The sequence below is a fragment of the Chrysemys picta genome, chromosome 19 (assembly GCF_011386835.1).
Source record: "Chrysemys picta bellii isolate R12L10 chromosome 19, ASM1138683v2, whole genome shotgun sequence".
Lineage (NCBI taxonomy): Eukaryota > Metazoa > Chordata > Testudines > Emydidae > Chrysemys > Chrysemys picta.
The window spans coordinates 7699550-7720689 of record NC_088809.1 but is presented as its reverse complement, the minus strand read 5'-3'; the positions used below and the strand labels follow the sequence as shown (position 1 = coordinate 7720689).

The 21140-nt window shown below is 39.7% G+C and overlaps 1 protein-coding gene and 1 non-coding gene across 2 annotated transcripts in view; one reads left to right on the top strand and one right to left on the bottom strand.

Annotated features, from left to right (window-relative positions):
* Positions 1 to 2980: 2980 nt before the first annotated feature.
* LOC122174470 (uncharacterized) lies at positions 2981 to 17034 on the bottom strand. Its single transcript, XR_010593772.1, has 4 exons — positions 16923 to 17034; positions 7720 to 7850; positions 6796 to 6903; positions 2981 to 5058 (listed from the first exon to the last, which is right to left on the bottom strand). It is a non-coding gene; the product is annotated as an uncharacterized LOC122174470 (transcript).
* Positions 16953 to 21140, top strand: part of ACACA (acetyl-CoA carboxylase alpha) — a 199249-nt gene continuing 195061 nt past the window's right edge. The window contains exon 1 of the mRNA XM_065572846.1: positions 16953 to 17064. The gene's annotated coding sequence lies outside the window, so the exon portion shown is untranslated. The remainder of the gene's footprint in view (positions 17065 to 21140) is intronic.

The window sequence follows — 21140 nt, the reverse complement described above, 5'->3', positions numbered from 1 at the left end:
CTCAGTGGAGATATACCATGGAGGAATTTAATCTCCTCTTTCTGTAGTAGCCTATAAATAAGCTTCCTAAAATGATGAGATCATCTTTTTAGCTTCCCCTATCAGGGTTGCCAAAGAAGTAGAGAGAAACTTTGGCATTCACTTTCACTTGAGAAGGATTCCCAGGTTCCTCCATGCACCTTCCCCATCCATCTGCAATCTAGAGCCTCGGTGACTGCTTCCTAATGCTGTGTTTGTTGCACTCTGGTCATCTTTCTACTCACATGGCAACTGTGTATCTGTGTTGGATAGGAGGATGTTGGGGGCACCCAGTCAGAGGGATTTGCATCTTGTTTTGCAGAAAGCCGTGCGATTTAGAAGTGGTACAACTAAGACCCCCTTTTGAACATGGTTACACATGCACCAGAAAGACTCCATAACTTATTGCTAAGGCTGTGTCTGTCACGGAGGTCACGGATTCCGTGACTTCTGCAGTGGCTGGTGTGCCTGGCTCAGTGGCTGCCCGAGCTTGGCAGCCCCTGGGCCAGCAGCAGCAGTTTGGGTGTGGGAGGGGGCTCAGGGCTGGGACAGAGGATTGGGGTGCAGGGTAGCACTTATCTCGGGGGAGGAGAAGGGGCTCTCTGGAAGCAGCCGGCGTATCCCTGCAGCTCCAAGGCATGGGGACTGGGGGCTCTGTGCGCTGCCCCTGACTGCAGGGACCACCCCCGCAGCTCCCATTGGCTGCAGTTTCTGGCCAATGGGAGCTGCGGAGCCAGCACTTGTGGCGGGCGCAGTGCACAGAGCCCCCCCGGCCTTCCCTCCCCCTACAAGTAGGTGAAACTGCAGGGACATGCTGGCCGTTTCGGGGGAGCTGCATAGAGCCGGGTAGGGAGCCTGCCAGCCCCCGCAACACCTACCCTCCCCAGCACCAGCCGGGGTCCGGGGCTGTGCGCCACCACCCACGTCACCCCAGCACCAGTGGGGGTCCTGGGCCACACCCTCGCCCTCCGCAGCACCTGCGGTGCCCCCTGACCAGCCCTCCAGAGCACCCGTGGCCCCCCGGCCCAAGTTTTAGTTAGGGGTATATAGTACAAGTCATGGACAGGACACGGGCCATGAATTTTTGTTTACTGCCTGTGACCTGTCCGTGACTTTTACTAAAAATACCCAGGACTAAAACGTAGCCTTACTTATCGCTCATAACATGGTGGTATTCTAGTGGTGTGGCACCATGACCACATTGGGAGCCTTTTCTGCAGCATCACTCTCTTCTGGATCAATCAAGTATATTTTTATTTATTGTGATTGCATCTGACACTAGAAGGTCTCTCAGAGATTAAGGCAAATTTGTGCAGATTATTTTTTTATATGCACATGTACATGATGCACTGATGGTTCTAACTAATATTTCATGCCTTTCAAATACATGGTTAAATTCTGGTCATGCAATAAGCTCTGCAGAGAGGTCCACCTATTATCCGTAAGATACTATTAACCAGTAGTAATGGCCTATTCCAGACAACCCAAACCTCCTAAAAAACTTGTCATCATCACTGTTCAAATATGACATGTTTTTGTGCCTCTTTTGTGATGTTAATTTTGTTTGAAATTTTGTTTGTGCCCCTGTGGAGTATGAATGACGCTGATTTAGAAAGACAGAATCTAGATTGCTTGGAGGAAATGTTCTGTTGTTCACAACTAGGCTAGAAGGCCACTTTTATTCATTTTATGCAGATCTTTGGCATTTAATTATTTACACGAGAATTTGAGATGAAAGCTGTTCTCTTCTACAGGCTTCAGATGTTGCCTTCAGCCATTCATTTGTGAAACCTGAAGCTTGCATCCGAGATGAGTGAACTGCATACAGTTCAGAGATTCAGTTTGGGTCAACACCTGAAAGTTTGAATCGTTATCTGAACTGGAGATGGGCCCAATGTCAGATGTTGAGTTCTGGATTAGAACCTTCACACAGTTTGTAGGGTAGGGGGGAGGAGTTAGTTCCAGTGTTCTGGTTTGAGCCCATCTCTAATCCAAATCTCTTCTGAACTATTGGGGACTTTAAAACTTGGCTCGAAATCTAGCAAGTATCATATTTGAGGAAGTATTTAGTTTCTTCTGGTGCAGGCCAGAACACGATAGTGCAGTTACACATGAAAATGTTGTGAACAAAACAGTTAACCAGTGTTTTGTTAAGTTAAAGATTTGTTTTGAGTGGTTTGGAGGCACAGCGGCACATTGCCGAGGCAGTGCTTTAACGTGGCTGTGTAGTCGTGGCACCAGCGCTGGGAGAGAGCTCTCCCGGTGCTGTAAAAAAACCATCTCCGTGAGGGGAGTAGCTCCCAGTGCTGGGAATGCAGCTCCCAGTGCTGTAGCACTGTCTACACTGCCATGTTACAGAGCTGAAACTTGCAGTGCTCAAGGTTGTGTTTTTTCACACCGCTGAGTGAGCAAGTTGCAGCGCTGTAAAGAGCCAGTGTAGACGAGCCCCAAGGCTCAAGAATAAATCCTTGGGAAAGTAGTCTTGGTCAGAGTGCTTGCCCACTCCACCGTGTAAAGTATGTCTACACTGCAATCAGAGGCCACGCTGCAGCGCATACAGACATACCCAAATTAACTTTGATCTAGTTAGCTTGAATAACAATAGCAGTGAAGCCATGGCAGCATGGGCTAGCCACTTGAGTAAATAGGGTTCTGGATGGGCTTGTATAGCGCGGTGCTGTCATGGTTTCACTGCTATTGTTATTGGAGTTAGTTAGATCAAAGCTAGCCCGGCTATGTCTACATGTACTGTAGTCAGACTTCTGATTGCAGCATAGGTTTAGCCATAATTAGCCACTATTGATCTCTGCAGAATAATAATCTCACACTTATTCTGATTCCATTTTCAAGCTATTTCTATATATTCACCAAGAGGCACAGTTATGCAAGATTATTTGGCTTTGAATTTTCAGTGACAGTTGATAAAAAAATCTTGTGTTACATAGTGATTAGACTATGATAATTGCGTTGATAAATGGCAAGGTTTAATTGGAATAGGTTTACAGACAGAGTTGTACAGAGCAAATGGTAAAAACTGGATCAAAGTGTCTTCCTATGCTTTTTGGTCATCAGTGTACCTAATTTCCTTCTGCTTGGATTTAATAATAGAAACATAGTACTTGCAGATTTCTAGGCTTGTGTTTTATGCAGAGCTTTGGAAAATTCAGCAGTTTGTGTGAACATTTTCTTCAGTTTAAATTTGTGTGGCATCTTCTGAGTTCTAGGTTCAAAACACCTCATAGCAGAATTAGTTTGAAACTGAGTTTCACCTAGCTTTGTGTTGACGCTATGCAAAAAAATGCAATAAATCAGACCAGATTTGCTGGGATTAGGTTCCCGTCAAATGAAACTCAAAATAGGCTTCTAAGGGGCAGAAGGACTAATGCCTGACTTTTCCATTGGCTTTCATCTTGTATAGTCATTCATATTTGACAATATTTTAAACAGATTTTATACTCCCTTTTCACCGATGTAAATTACTACACAAGGTGGTAGGCAGTGGAGACTCAGGTCCACTGGCTGTACGGATCCCTGAAGATAACTGGTTGGATCTGTTCATATAAACACCCAGAACTTTGTTTTTTGTGTGTGCTGAACATGGGATAATACAATATCTAGATTTTCAGCAATTTCATTTCACTGTTTCTGTGCACACATTATAAAGCAGTGACACTATGGTTGGAGAACATCCATTTCTTAAGACATTTAAAGCAGATTGGACGACGCAATGGAGACTATACTGCAGGGGAAAATCCTGTACTGACAGAGGGATGGACTAGATTGGACCTAATACAGCAGTTTCCTCTCTGACTTCTACAGCTTTTGCACCTTGAATCCATAACCTGGACTACATTTCTGGAACTTTAATGTCACTTTGTTACAGTTGGCCTGAAGGTCTTGTATACTCCATGGATCTGTAGAAGGGAGGTTGATGATCTAGTTCTATGCAGTGAGAGTTCAAGAATATGCACACACAAATCTGCGTGTAGAAATGTGGGGTTACCTTTTGATTTATTTCCCTCAGAACCTGTGCTCCTTTTACAACAAATAACTGTCTGTCCTATGGTCTCATTTGGAAGCAACATTGCAGTGTGAAGGTCCCAAATTAATTGAACTGCTAAACCATGGTATGATCCAATTTATGGGGGACAAAATGAGGAACACAAGAAAATTAGTGGCATGGGATGCTTAAAATGGGGCAGAGTTGAACTTTGTTATTGCTAACCCAAATTCCTTATGCTTCGAAGATGCTGATGGAAGGGAGCTCTTGATTGCTGGCAACAAGCAAGAGTTTAGGCTCCTTTTATCAGCTAGGCTAAATTGTAGCACAAGGAATGAATGCTGAAATCCAGATTCTGTCCTTTGATTCATACATCCACTTGCCATTGAAGTTGATGGGATTTGTGTACGTGTCCGTAAGGGCAGAATTTGGCCCTCCAGCTCAATGGACAGGGCATATATACTTTTAGTTGGTTCCAGTGTTAGATGCTTTTCTGAATAATCATTGTCTTTAAGTACAATCTGTCTAGATACAATCTTCAGCGTAGCAGATGTCAGTTGCTGTGTGAACTCCAACTACAATTAATCTAAGGAAGACAGAGGGAGAATTTGCAACGTTGGTGAGACTTTTATTGCTTCTGCAAGTAGGTTTTTCCATTATTCCCTTTGTTTCTAATGACCATAGTCTACTGCTGAAGTTAAAATATGAGTCCAGGTAGTTCATAGAGGGAGTCAACACCAAGTTGTGTTCCGAGGGGTTAGTTCCGTAAGGAGTGCCCCTAAAACAGGCTAATGTCACTTTCATTGCAATCTGTAATTGTTTGACTCTATATTGTGTAAAATGCTGATGTTCTTGCTTCTCTGAACAATAAGAAGTGAGGAGAAAAATCATGCAGACTTATGGATAAAGCAAAAAACTGTGCTTGGATAAAACAGAAAATTGTGCTTTCTCCTGCATCTTGCAGTTTTTCAGAACTAAGTCTCATGAATGGGAATGATCTTGGCCCCTTTGCTCCGAGGTGCTTGATACGAAGCTCCTCTCTGGGGAATGAAGGGGAATATTTCAGCATTACTAAATTTAGCAACCCTGCTCCTAAAATCTGACCTGTGTAATGGTCCTCTTGTTTTTTCAGACCAATAATTTAGTGTAACCTCTTCTGGCTTCAATTTGAAGTAGACTGTAGTGGGGGATGGTGGCTCTTGTGGTTGGAAATGGTATATAGAGCCTTTTGCCTCTAGCCTGTCTGTTCTAATGTATACCAGAGTGATTGTGGCCAAAAGTTAGTGTCTGGCTGTTCAGTAGCCTATGTGAAATGAGTCAATTCCCAACCCTCTTTGTGCAATCATGCTTTTCGCCAAGCAACTTCACTCCAACTAGAGCCAAGTGAATGATTTGTAATGAATAAAGTACTCATATTTTGCCACTTTCTGTTCAGAAATTTTCACAGATGGCATTTTTCATTTGTTGTTTAGAATTATTTGCCAAATTTTTACAATAAATTTTTAGTCTATAGCTTGTTCCCAAGCAGTTCACTGCAAATATTTAATATTTTAGGTTTTCTGATTGGACACACATGTCACATGGTATTATTTCTGTTCTCTGACTGGATCAGAGTAAATCTTAAAATCAGATCCGTAATGTGAATGCTCAGAGTTATAAATCTGAAATTTGCTCTGCAAAAATTTACAGCATATGCTCAAAACTTGTATGTGCAAACAATCCTGCTACTAAACTAATTTTCTAGGATAATTTGCAGAAAACAAACGTACCAGGAGCATGAAGCAAATTAAATATTATTGAACAAATATTTGGTGACCGCTTTACTTTGTGATATTCACCCTACTCTAAATACTGTAGAGACTCATTTTAATTGGAATTGCAACTGGCATATTGTTATGCTTTGAAACAATTTGGGCCATTCATTTTACTTCACTATATCCAAGTCTGGTATGAATGGCTCCCTCTGTATTCAGGATAAAACCCATAGCATTCTGTTCCATTAGAACATAAAAACGGCCATACTGGGTCAGACCAAAGGTCCATCTAGCCCAATATCCTGTCTTCCAACAGTGGCCATTGATACACAAGCTATATGACTGGTCTATGACTGAACCATTCAATGATGTGAAATTTTTATGCTAATGTTCCATTGAAAACTAAATTGTGCCCAGTCCTTGCTGATGTTCTTTGCTTTGAGTCTGTCAGCTTTTAGTTGCTGCTTAATATACATTTTAAAAAAATGAAAAATCAAAGCATTTCTAAGATCTGTGAAATGGAGTTTCACATTGTACTCACTGAAACATTCCCTGTTTAATGCAATGCAGTTATTAGTCCTTTCTTCTACATAGTTTCTTTGACAGTATAGGGGTTTTCCTCCAAAGATCTCAAATCACTTTACAAACACTAAATCTCACAGTATTGTTGGGAGGTGAGTATTACAACTATGTCATAGAGAAATAAATGGCCACTCATTGAGGTTAAGTAACTTGGCCCAGGTCACACAGTGAGTAGGTTCCTGAGGTGGCATTAAAACAAAGCTGTTCTGAATCCTCGAGGCCCTTTTTCTAAGCATTGCATACCCACCTCTTTTGTTGTTCATTTAACAAGGCAGGGGGAAAAAAAGATTACATAATTTCATCTTGAATAGACACCCTCATAACACACTTTCAGAACTATGGTGCCGTTCACTTTTATTGAGGGAGATCTGTATTGTTAAATGAAATAATTGTTACTGAACTATATTTAAAAAAACGTGTGGTTCCCTTTTGGTGACCTACCGTGACAGATCCTTCGGATGATACAGAATTTGGGTTTTCTGTGCGTTCTTCTTGTCTTTTACATTTCTGAATACAGTTGCATTGCTGGCTCCAACCAGGGCATGGACACTCAGAAAAGAAGGAGAAGCCATTAGAAGGTTAGTAGGAAGGTGCTACTAGCCCAAAATACCAAGAATTTGAAGCTAGTAAAATGATAGTCTCCCTAGAAATGAATAATCAACCTGAATTTTGACTGAAGTATGCACTTCAGAGTGTGAGAGGAAGAAAGAATGTGGCTTTTTAAAAAAAAATTCACATTGACCATCTCAGCTTCCAGTGTGTTTTACCCCAAACACCTCCAGCATGGCACATGTCCTCTTGGGAGGTCTTTGAATAATGAAATCTAGGGCCTACAAAACTACAGAGAATCCACAGTAACCTGTGTTTTGTTGAAAGTCTTTTCTGTTCTCCCCTCTTCTGCCTTTAGAAAATGCTTGACTACTCCTGAAGTCAAGAGGGTTGCTTTTGATCGGTGTCACTTTAGAAAGCTGCAAGACTGTTTCCTCCCCATTTTGATCTAAATGCAAGGTTGCAGGTGTGCACTGGGATTGTATACCCTAGTAGCAACAGGCAAAACATGTCATTGTAGGTATTCATACTAAGTGTGAGGAATTGCTCGTTTTGGCAGAGTTTGAATTATGGCATTTTAGGTCATAAGACCTCCCACTAGAGAAGTGGTTACCCCAGTGCATCACAAAGATTAGCAAATCTTTTAAAGGCATGATCTCACAGAATTTACCTTTGTATCACTGCCCTTGGGGTTTCTTAAACTCAGAACCCTGCATGTTTTAATATAATAATGGAACGAACATAAATCATATTTAGCTATTGATAAAATATCCTTTGCAAATTGTCATAAGGAGCTATTGTGCTCAGCAAACTTACTGGGAAGGGAACTTCAAATATAACAAACACAATGAAGGCTAGTACACAGGGTAGCAGGACACAGATGATTACTGCTTTGACGTAGATGCTTTGTCTTTGTGTTAGTCTGAGCAGCATGCCTTCACCTATGCCTGTGATTAGAAAGGGGAAAAAAAAATCATTCTCTCTGAAGTAGATGAATACAGAAGACAGCATGTTCCCCATTGGTAGTTTGAGGATTTCTTTATCTTTAGGATAGTAACGCAGTACAGTTAAACCTGAGAGAACGTTTCATTAACGCTTAAGGATGTCCACAAGACGATGTGAATATAGCAATCTAGAAAGCCTCCATGAAACCTTTTAGAACTCGGTCTGGTTCATGCTTGGTTGGGAGATAGGAGCAAGAACATAATTTCCCATGAGAGAGGTAGTGCCCCGATTTTGCTCAGCTATACAAATATGCAAGTTTACAGAACAAAGAGGAGTTGTGTGAATTTGAGAGAACCTCCTGGCCCAATATTTTTCAGATACCACTGTTGGTAGTCTTTGTGAAAAGGGTGTGTGTGTGTGTGTGTGTGTAAACTTTACTACTACCTGAGCTGCTGTTCTGTTGGTGTATCGCTGTGGAATGCACTTGCTCTGCAAAAATGTCAGGCTCAGACAGCTTTGCATTAATCATGCAATTTGCTATCCCCACCAGAAACACTGTGAAAAGAATGAGACGTTTAAAACCAGTGACAGTTTTTTTTGATTTATATAAACCAGTTAGGGAACAAAAGCAACTCAAGACTAGAGTAAACTAAGCACTGGCTTAGTTGCCAACAATTGGCAGAATATTAGGCAATTTACAACAGAATACTAGTAACTTGCAATGTTATCATGTTAGACATGATAATATAGTGAGATGTCTTTGCCAATGTGCCTTCATTTGAGAATTTCTATTCTGAAGTCCAAGACTGTTTGTAAACTATTACTGTACAGTCCCTGCAATAACCATATCTATCTTATAGCTTTGTAAAACACTTTTGGGATACACAGTGTATGAAAGTTGCTCCGTACAACTGAATTAGTGTCTGAATTGGGTTTATAACAATGTTAAAGGGAGGGACGTAGGCTGGAGCATGGATATTCTAATATGTTTGGGCCCCATGCTTATTGATTGGCCAAAACTTTAGAAGCCTTTTGATCCACAACAGAGTTTAAATTGTTATTCAAGGTTGGGTCATCAAAGCCTTAGCTTTTAGCTAAACTGTGGGCACAATGTAAGGAGTGTCGTCAGTCTCAATATGGTTGACCTTTTGTCCTGTTGACACTGTAATTCCATCCATCTTGAGGGACCATGTTACAGCATGGTAGAGTGCTGACATGGTTAGAACACAGAATTTTGCAGTGCAGTTGAGTGTTTACTGTGTTTTAGACGAGTTGCCAAATTATGCTACACACGTGGGCTTTTGCAGGGCTGTATTGCAATTTGGGGTCACAGTTAAAACATGACACTGTCATGTTTAACTGTGTGTGGACTACTGCATTACAACAGAATTCCCAAATTCTGTAGGAATTACTGTAGCTGGAACCTTTACAAAGAAAACCAACTAATTTTGCGTGTGTGGTTTGATACAGAATGAGCTTTCTAAAATCTACTGGAAGATCCCTGGAACAAAGGGGAAAACCAAACAGCCTGTAGTTCACTCCTCTGTGCTGAATATTCTACGTTTGATTTTCTTTTCATTTTCCCAAAAGAGCTGGCTTATTGTACGATGAATAGTTATCATAGTTATACATGGTTAGGGTCATGGTAATCAGGTTTTATGCTGACTGCTACTGAAATCCAGGAGGAATATTTCTTTCCTGAATGTTCAGTATTGCACAATTAAGTGGTTTCCCATCTCCATATCTTATCTATATAAATATCTATATGTATTGGAAAATAAACAAAACATCCTACAGTAATTGTCCACAAAATTATGTCTTACAATACTGTTACTCAGTGTTTGGATCATTACTTTATAATACTGCAGTATTTTTTTACAAATATATCAATATCAATATTTTGCTTTCATAAACACTTTTTTTGCTGGGAAGGTATCAACTGTTTGTGGGACAAAGCCTAAGATGACATTTTTGACATACCTAATAGAAATATGCTATAATGAACAAATATTTTTGTTTTTTACCTTTGCCTGTAAGGTTAAATTCAGTCTGAAAACTTTGTTTATGATCTGTTAATAGGAGACAGCTGTGGGCAGTAGAAACACTCTCATCTGGATCAGTGATGACTTTCAGGCTTTGGAGGGTGTATTTAACATTTGGCTTGGTTGTGAAAACACTATACATCTTCTCTGAGTAAAGAAGATTTACTTGTATGGAGCTGTGCAGACCAGAGCATTGCAAAGTGGCGACTGTATGGTTTCTCCTTAGCTCCCCTTTTGCCACTGTCTTTTCAGACTCTGGAGACAGGAAAGCAAAAATATAACTACGAGGAAGTCCTTGTCCTAAATTATTTACAATTTCTCTTGTACAAGATTCAGGCCATCAAGATTAGTCATGAACATTGTGGTACCACACAAGCACAGAGACACATAACTGTTAATATTACAGTGAGGAAAGAACTGACCAGATTTTCCGTTCGTGTGTGTAAATAATTCCCCGGGGTTCTTTTCACGAACTAACTTTTCTTCTTTTAAAACGCCACAAAAATGCTTATTTAATGTAATTGCCCATTTCGTATCCCGTCTAACATTGTAGTTATATTTTTGTGATAACTGTGCTGCCCCTCGACTGCATGCAGTATTCAAGGTATGGGTGTACCATGAATTTATCGAGTGGCATGACATTTTCTGTCTTATCCATCCCTTTCCTAATGGTTCATAACATTCTGTTAGCTTGTTTGACTGTTGCTGCACATTGAGCGGATGTTTTCAGACAACTATTCACAATGACTCCAGGATCTCTCTCTTGAGTGGTAACAGCTTATTTAGACCCCATCATTTTGTATAGGTAGTTGGGATTGTTTTTCAAAGTACATTACTTTGCACTTATCAGCATTGAATTTCATCTGCCATATGTTGCCCAGTCACCCAGATTTGTGAGATCCTTTTGTATCTCTTCATAGTCAGATTTGGACTTAACTATCTTGAGTAATTTTGTATCATCTATGAACTTTGCCAACTCACTATTTATTCTTTTTTCCAGATCCCAGTACAATCCTTGGGGGACTCTGCAGTTTATTTCTCTCCACTGTGAAAACTGTTTATTCCAACCCTTTGTTTCCTATCTTTTAACAAATTACTGATCCATGTGAGGACCTTCCCTTTTATCCCATGATTGCTTGCTTTGCTTAAGAGCCTTTGGTGAGAGATGTTGTCAAAGGCTTTCTGGAAGTGCAAGTACACTATATCCACTGGATCTCTCTTGTCTGCATGTTTGTTGACCCCTTCAAAGAATTCTAATAGATTGTGGAGGCATGATTTCCCTTTACAAAAGACGTGTTGACTATTCTCCAACATACCGTGTTCTTCTATGTGTCTGATAATTCTGTTCTTTACTATAGTTTCAACCAGTTTGCATGGTACTGAAGTCAGGCCTGTAATTGCCAGGATCAGCTCCAGAATCTTTCTTAAAAATTGGTGTCACATTAGCTATCCACCAGTCATCTGGTACAGAGGCTGATTTAAGCAATAGTTTACATACCGTTAGTAGTTCTGCAATTTCATATTTGAGTTCCTTCAGAACTCTTGGGTGAATACCATCTGGTTCTGGTGACTTATTACTATTTAATTTATCAGTTTGTTCCAAAAGCCTCTATTAACACCTCCATCTGGGACAGTTCCCCAGGTTTGTCACTGAGAAGGCATTTCACAGTCACCACCACCATCCTGCTCAGGTGGTCAGTAGTATATTTCTACTGTTATACTTATTGTTCAAGCATGGCATTTCTGTCTATTGAGGGTCTTTGACTCGATGCTTTCTTTCACATATAGTGCCACTCCCCCTCCAGCATGACCTACTCTGACTATATATATTGTACCCTGGTAATACCTTGTCTCATTGATTAATCTCATTCCACTAAGTTTCTGGGATGCCTATTATATCAATATCCACATTTAACACCAGGGACCCAACTTAGTATTCAGACTTCTAGCATTTGTATATAAGCACTTGTAAATTTTGTCAATATTCTGCGGCTTGCCTTCATGTGTTGCATGTAAATGTGACTATTACATTTGACTGTTCCTCCTCACAAGCTCTTACCTGTACTTTACCAAATTCTTTCCTATCCTTTTGATTAGTGTAGCCCATAGTGCTGGCGTGCCTGCTTGCCTTCATTAAATTAATTGCTAAGGGATGTGTCTGCCTGAACCATGTACTCCACACCAGTTGCCTTTTCCCTACCCCTTAGTTTAAAAAAATCCTCCACAACCTTTTTTAATTTTACAGGTCAGCAATTGGGTTCTTTGTGGTTTAGATGGAGCCCATCCTTCCTGAATAAGTTCCTCCTTTCCCAAAAGGTTCCCTAGTTCCTAATAAACCTGAAACCTTCCTCTCTACACCATTGTCCCATCCACGCATTGAGGCCCTGCAGTTCTGCCTGTCTTTCACCCTGTGTGAAACTGGAAGCATTTCAGAAAATGCTACTGTGGAGGTCCTAGACTTCTCTCTCTTATCTAGCAGTCTCCCTCCTACCTTTCCTTATGCCAGTGGTACCTACCTGTACCATGACCAATGGCTGGCCTCCAGCACTGCACATAAGTCTGTCTAGATGTCTCTTGAGATCTGCAGTCTTTGCACCAGGCAGGCAATTTACCATGTGATTCTCCTGATCATAACAAACTATATATCTATATTTCTAATAAATGAATCCCCCTTTGCTCTTACCTTGCTCTTCTGACTAACTGGAGTTCCCTCCCCTCTGCCTTTGCTTCCCTACCTTGCAGTAAGATGCTCATGCTTCTTGTGCTTTCAGACAGTACTTCTGAAGAATTTTCCACATGACAGTCATAATCTCTGAGGTCTGAGTGGAATGGACATGACAGATTACTAGATTGTAATCGTGCACAGTTTCTTTCTTGCCTCTTTGTGGATTTTAAAAAATGTTAAATGCAACTCCTCTCTTTATTTTTCACTGCGACTTTAATAGCGACTAGAGTTGCTCTGATTAGTAAAGTCTAAATCATGACTTAAACTTGCAGTGAATTTCGGGGGTGGGGGAGAAGTGTGTGGATCTGGGGTCTTGGATCAGCATGCCGTAGCAGTGGAAGTGAGTTAAAATTTATATCCGGAGCTGAACTTTCCTCAAACTTGCTATGCGTATGTGTTCCGAGCCAAGAGTTTTGCTTGAGCTCTAACGTACACACCATTCCCAAAATATTTTACAATGTTATAGATCATAAAAGTGTGAAACCAAAATACTACCCACCACCATGAGTAAATAAAATTAAAAACCAAGAGAGAACACTGATACTGTCAGGAGAGTTATTTGCTATGCTTGGTCCTAAGATTGCTTGTATTGTAGTTTAGTTACCATCACTGTTAATCTGAGGGAACTGAACTGTGCTAGAAGTGCAAATCAATAGTAATATAAAAATTCCTTAGTGACCCCAGAACCCTTTCTAAAAGAGTAGGGGTGTGTTGTCACATTTATATTTCAGTTCTGCCCAGCCAAATTCCTGCTGTAGCTTAAATTGGGTAGAGGTGGTATTGCTTGTTTTTTTGCATAAGTCTGAGGCTATAAGTAAGTATACAGGAAAAATTTTATTCACACAAATAGTTATCAGTTCATTGGCACAGAGGTACCATGGTGACTGGCAGCTTCGAAATACCTTAGGTGGAGGTGTCAGCCTTGAAATGGTATGTTAAACAAGAAATATCCCTTCTGACTACTGTTAGTGACTCAGTGAGGGAAGTTGAAAGCTCTTACAGCACTATTTGAAAGCATAAGGAGATAACTAATGCATGCTCTCTCTTAAAAAGACGGGGTGGAGGGTGTAATGGTCAAAATAATGATACTGCTGAGAGTAGAACTGCTGTTGCATATTCCCTATGTGGCCAGCCTACTTGTGAGTGTCTTTAGAAAGTTTTTGAAATGCTTTGAGTATGGGAGGTGGTATGGCTGGCAATCCAAATTCTACTGATTTTTTTTTCTCATTCATTTTTTTTAAAAGCTTTTAATAAGTGACATTTTCAGAGCAGTACCTAAACATTAACTAATAAACATAATTTATAAATATATGACATGTCTGTGTCCCCGGTATACTTTTTGGTTTTGTTCTGTTAAAAACAGTCCACTTACCTTTTGGGCTGAGGCTGTGGTATATAAACAGTAAACTAAACACCAATATTGTGTCCATAATGCTGACATGAATACAATATTCGTGAAATCCTTTTTGCTCTTGCTGCTTTCACTCATAGCTCCTGTGGGGTTGCATTGGTTGGTAAAGCGCCCAAATTCGTATTGTAACGGCACCAATTCCTGTTTAAAACTCACTATGTTTGAATATTGATTATTTATAAGGAGAGTTAAAAATGAGGCTGTTTATTCATTGCAGTTTGATCCGTTTCTAGATTGGTAATTGCTCTGATCCAGTTAATAGAGGTGCAGGATTTGCTTACTGTTTGACCTGAATAAACTTTATCTATGGATATAATTTCCCCTCAGTGCATAGGGCTTGCATGAGGCCCCATGTACCACATAAGGATAAGTCCCATGTTAAGCATTTGAATGGGTGTAACTGGTAAATAAGAATTTTGCCACACCTGGGTGAATTTCACTGCCCTAAACAAGATAATGTAGCTGCCTGAGTAGACTGAGAGGAAGTCTTTCACTTGCCTGATACACGCTAGATTCTATTCTGTTCTGTTTAGGTTCTTATAGTGAGCTCATCACCATAGTATCCAAGAACCTTCTAGAATTAGGAGATTAAACAAGATGACTAGTGTTGATCAACAGTTTATTGGCTCAGCAGGTATTGCAGGATTAAATGGACGCTGTTGACTAAAATTGGGCCCCCAAACTGGGACAAGTGTATTTACAAGTGTAAAAATGAGCTTTTGAGTAATGTAAAGTGTAGAGTCTTTTTATTTAAATTTGTGAAACTACAAGAAGTGAGCGCTCTCGCATTCTGCCCCCTGACAATTGACTTAAAAACAGAGTGAGCAAAATGTAGGGTTGCTGCTGGTTCTCAAAGAATAGCAATAGCTAAATACACCATATAGCCTAGATAAAATAAAATAAAGATCACATCCTCCCTCCAATAAAACTTCTTTCCCCAAAAGGTCTTTTAAAAGAATGAGCATTACAATGTGCCCTGAAGGTCAGCTGAGTTGGGCCATTTTGGATTAAGGGCAGGATGAGTGCAATCCCACAAGAAAAGGGCCCTCTGTAGAATGCCCTGCCAGCAGCCCCCTTTTTACAATTGTAGGGCTGTGTTCTAAGTGCTGTAGGAATCTCCCATGTGACAGTGTTGCATGGGGGTGGGGGGGGGGGGGGAAGGCATCTCAGGAAGGCAGGTCCATAAACTCTTTCCAGAAATCCCCACACAGCCAGTGAAGATTATGAAACATCAGTGCAATATGCTCACAGTAGGATTAACAACTGGGCTGCCACATTCTACACTAGCTTTAGTTTCTGGATGGATTTGAGGAGGAAACCTAGCTAAAGTGCAGCCGCTTCTCGGCTCTTGAGCTGTGGCGCAAACGTAGTATCTCTAGTCTGAAGATGGCAAAGCTACGAATTGCGGTGATATAGCCTACATCAGAAGGAAAAAGTTTCACTTTCTTAGCCAAATGGAAAAAACAGTGTCTTGGTTACCATGGAAAGTTGACCATCTGGCAATAACTGGGAGTCTAACCAGAATGCTAGGTTGCCACTTTCACCAGTAAGCTAGGTAACCCCGGATGTGCTAACAGCTCAATTGTTAGAAACTCGAATTTTCTATTTCTGACACAAGGTGGCGCTGAAATAACCTTTTCAGCTAAAATTTCTCCTTTTTCAAAGATCAAATGTCCACCTACTGTTTAATTTGATCGTAGAATGAAGGATAGTATATTTTTAATGAATCTAAGATTAGTCCTTGCTTTTCAAATAACTTGTGTTCTAGATACCCAAGCCAGCTTTGTAAGTATCGATAAGGTCAGAGGGGGTTTATTTTTTTTAAGATAGTGGGGAAAGCTTGTATGTACAGCAGCAACAATAATAATGAATACTTCACTTCTATAGAGCATAGTTCATCCGTAGATCTCGTAGTGCTTTATAAAGGAGGCTATCATTCCCATAAGAGAGTTTTAAAGTGGTATGAGGAAGTAGGTTTCCAAAATTTGTGATGTATATTGGGAAGGAACAATTTTTAAAAAGTTTGGGCCAGATACTTCTCTGTGCTCCAGTTTCATTTATAGTTGCATTTTCACACTAGACATGTTTTTAATGGGATGATCTCAAGATAAAAATCATATTAAAAGTTCCAAATCCCTCCCTGTGTTACTAGTAAAATCTTCAGTGGTGATTGTTTTAAATGTATTTTCAAAATCTAATTTCCATTTCACCATTCAGAACTCTACTTTTTCCTATGCCACAGTGGCTAGTGATGCTACCGTACAATGAGATGTTTATATGAAAAGAGCCCTGTGTGGGCTAAATATTACTGTACACCTCTACCCCGATATAACGCTGTCCTCGGGAGCCAAAAAATCTTACTGTGTTATAGGTGAAACCGCATTATATAGAACTTGCTTTGATCCGCCGGAGTGAGCAGCCCCACCCCTCCGGAGCACTGCTTTACTGCGTTATGTCCAAATTCATGTTACATCGGGTCGCGTTATATCAGGGTAGAGGTGTATTACTACTGGTCAGTTTCACTTTCTTATTAGTATTGCTGTTTGCATCACAACCCAGCAAAAGAATGTTGACATAAACATACTAGTTCTATTTTTAAAAGACAACCAGAATGCTTTTAAATAAACAAAAAATCTCTTTAAGAACTTAAAAACAATAAACACACATGGATAGGTTTAAAATGACAAATACCCTGTTAAACAGAGTGATCTGATGATTATATTACTGCATAACGTTTCTCTAAACAAAAAGATAAGCTCAGTGTAAGTTTTGTTTCTGAGATTTACACAACAAATTTTTGTAAACCTATTAAAACTTTCTAAATAAATAGTTATTAACAATGACAAATAACTCTTCGAAAGCAAAATAATATAAAACCCTTTCCTTTTTTACTTACCTTTCCGGACCTGAATTCTGTGTTCTCTGCCAAAATTGAGGGCATCAAGAACACTTCAGATCTCTTGTGCTCCCTTGCACTGAGGTGGTTGTCGTCAGCTGCTGTGGGAGAGACTTGGAACCCTGAACTTGGATCATTGCAGGTAATAAAACTTTCAGTTTACTTTTCAAAATGTTTTTACTTGCACTTTTAAGGCTACACATTTTTTTAAAGTAAAAATGCAGTGATTGCTTTTTTCATGTGCATAGTAAGTACAGTGCATATATTTATAAGACAAATCAGAACAATTCTATCCTGAAGAGTGATAAAAAATTCTCAGTGTGATAAACAGAGAATCAAAGAGAAAAATGGATACAAACTCTTAAGTCATTTGCATCCCTAGTTATGGTTAAGGTGAAATCATGTTTAAAAGATGGTTGCAAACGAAAACACTTGATGAATTACAGAGAAGTTTGTACCGGAACTTTGTGCTCATGCCTCTGCCTGATAATATTACAGAGGCCTATCTGATACTTTGTGGCTCTATTATAAAATGTGTTATGACTTTCAGATTTTGAATCTTTAATAGGTTCATAACTGTCAGCTCTTCCTTATCTCTCCAGTCTAAAACAGATTGAAATGTAGGGCCCAGTCCTGCTCCCAGCTCAATCAGTGGCAAAACTCCTCATTCTCATGGGTGCAGGGGATTGGGATCACAGTGGCTATTAACAATTGATAGTGTGTTCCTTCCAGCTCAATAGTATACTCGTTCTAAATCAGTTACTACTGTTCTCCGAAATTGTATTTAACATTACACTGTATTCTGCTAGCTTCTGCTTCCACTGAAGACAAGGGAAGTTTGCCACTGACTACAGTGGAACCAGCAGAAGACGCATAAAATATTTAACACTGGGTTTTATTTTATAAATGTATTTAAAGTTAAGTAACAGTATTTTGGGTGAGTCACTTGACTTCTATATACCTCATTTTTCCCCATCTGTAAAATGGGGTATTAAAAGTGCTAAGAGATCCATGGATAAAAAAGCCTTAGGTAAATGTTAAGTGTTATAATAATAATAATAATAATTAAAATCCTGCTTCTAGGCTGAGTCTGAAGCTTGGCCAAGGCTGACATTATTATTGTTTGTCAGTAACACTTTCCCAGCCTACATTTTACTATGATCCTCATTCCATTGTTTTCTAGAGTTGCCGCAGGGTCTAAATGTGTGTGGCAATCACCCTTCCAGCGGCACTGAAATAGTGTTAAGTGGTTGAATGAATAAAATTGGCAGGGCAGACACAATGCAGGTTTTAGCATGACCAAAGGGCTCAGTACACCAGAAAAGATTTACCAACCGCATGTTGTAATCTTGTTAGTTTTTTTCTTCGATTTAGGCAAATTTGGAAATAAACCTGGTCTGTTAAGCAATTTAACAACTTTTCTGTCTACTATCTCTAAGGTCCCTGGGGCCCCTTCCATGACTAAAGCAACTTGAGTCATTCAAGTTTTGTATGTAATTAGAAGTAGCAATTTAGGACACAGTCATGTGGGGGTGCTGAGTGCACTTAACTTTTACTTGCTTCAGTGTGAATTGGGAGTGCTCAGTATCTCAGAGGATTAAGCTGTTACACACTAACCTTTCTCAATTTGTCAGATACATTTTTTACCACAAATATTTTGACCAGATCCAGATAGACATTTTCCAGATCTGAACCCTTGGGAGTGGGACCAATACTCAAAATTACAGATGAAGCTAAGAGTCCAAGAGAATGAGAAGCTTTAAATTACACAGGCTTATTACTTAAAAAGTGTCAGTTTCAGTTTAATAAATTGACATTGCTGATATAATATATCATAATAAAAGTGAAGAACCATACAGCTTTGCAAAATTACTATCAATCTGAAAGTAAAATGACATGTTTGAGAGGGATGAGTATGGGTCATTTTCCACAGTTGCTAGTGTGGCTGTGACAGTAATTTGGAATATCTTTCAAGTTATGTGTTAGTGTCTACAGAGCAGTGAGTAGACACAGCCCAAACTGGGACTAAATAAAACAACCCTGGAAATATTATTTATATAGAAGTGCTGAGAACCCACAGCTCCCACGGTCTTCAAAAGGAGTTATGGGTGTTCAACACTTTTGAAATCAGAACAGCCAAGTTACAGTAAATAAGATATAAGTATTTTGGGCAATGACCTAAGGCCACAACCCTGAAAACTTATACTCATGAATAACTTTATATATGAATTGTCCGATTGATTTATCTACAGGTTGGGAACTCAAATAGATAACATGCAGGCCAGACTGTAATTGTGCAATGAAGCACAATTTAAAAATAATATATTTTACTTTAAACCAAACTATTCTCCAGTTTGTTCTTTGACCCTCAGCGATTCACTTTTTAGATAGACAGTGGTTAAAGAACTATCCCCCTTTTTATCTATCTAAATTCTGTCGCTAGTTTCTGTGTTCAGGATGTTAGAAACTCAGTACATTTTATAAACATTAAGAATAATGTAAGTTTTACATCTATTTGAACTAGTCATGGAGGGCCCAGTCCTCTAACTGCACCTGTGCAAGGAGACCTCTGCACCTGCATAGTGCTCCAATGACTTGAACAGGGCTCCAGGGTGCGTACAAGGTTTCACCTGTGCAGATGTAGTTTCAGGATTGGGCACCTTCTATTCTATTCAGGTTTGTATACAGCCTTCATCACCATGATATCTGAGCACCTTCCAGTGGTACGGTAAGTGACATTACGAATATCCGTCACACGTGGTTCATTCTCTTTCTCATCCTCTTGATGCGGGTGAGTGGGTTTTAAATAAATGTATATGTACCCTGTGCTTTGTGTTTATATTACACATGGCAAGGCTGAAGAACTGCACCACGCACTTAGAAAAGATGGTGACATTTGTAACAATCATTTGTTCCTGTGGGAGTTCATTCTACAGTCGAGCTAGCCATGAGAAAGCTGTCTCCCACACAGACAAGCTTTAAACGGGCAGTGTACATTTCAGGGGAAGAGTAGAATTGTCAACCACAGTCCATATCCTGCAGTTTTAGGCAATTTTTTAGGCAACCTGGGTGCAACACCTTGAAAATAATGCTTGACACCTTGAATTTGACATGGTATTCTATGAGAGTAGGCTCTAGTGTAGGAGTTGAGGATGGATTTGCTGTGCCTTAGCTGTTATTACAAGGAGTGTGTGAATACAAACACCAACCATCTAGCAAAAGTCTGGAAATTTCTGTTTGAGGCTCTATAACTTTGTTAATAATACTTATTATTAGGGAGAGGTGCCAATGTGTTCCTTTGAGCATAAATCTGAATTTGGGAAACTGTTCGGGGGATGACATTGTGGGTTTTTTTAATTACATTTTTAAGACTTCTGTTTCATTTGAAGATTTTTTTTTTTTCAGGAAGAGCAGGGAAGTATCCCTTTTTTCCTGTTCATAAATGAGCCACTAATGTGGGTTTTTTTTTTATGAATTTGTGCTTTGATTTTAATATTTTGTGTGGACTTCAAGTCCCTGGTTTGTTTGAAGACTGATTGCTGTGAGTAACTGTGGCTATTCAAGACATAGGATTGGTCGCTCGAGTGAGATTATTTTATTTCTTCCTCTGACTGGATGATCTAAGTTTTATAAAGAGGAGGGATGCCATTTCCTGTTCACAAATAATCCACAAACATTTGTAATCGGTCTAATCTATTGTGCATTTAATAAAAAGAGCTTATCAAAATTGCTATGTGAGTCATTCTGGTGCAAGTACCAACAAGTACTTGCAAGACTATTTGTGATGCTTCTGGCACACATTCTTGCAAATAAAGTCTTGCGCAGGCAAATGTTTGTGAGTAAGAGAATAAAAGGGAGTGCAAATATGGCAGATTTTATTCACAGCAATATTTTCAAATATTTTTGCTCTTGTATTTGCCCACCTGTCCAATAATTGCTTGTTAACGACATAAGGAACACATTCCCTCAGGTGCCCCAGATGTCCTTCGGTTATATTTCCAAGGTGACAGAGGGTCCTGTGGCACCTTTAAGACTAACAGAAGTATTGGGAGCATAAGCTTTCGTGGGTAAGAACCTCACTTCTTACATCTGAAGAAGTGAGGTTCTTACCCACGAAAGCTTATGCTCCCAATACTTCTGTTAGTCTTAAAGGTGCCACAGGACCCTCTATTGCTTTTTACAGATTCAGACTAACACGGCTACCCCTCTGTTACTTGA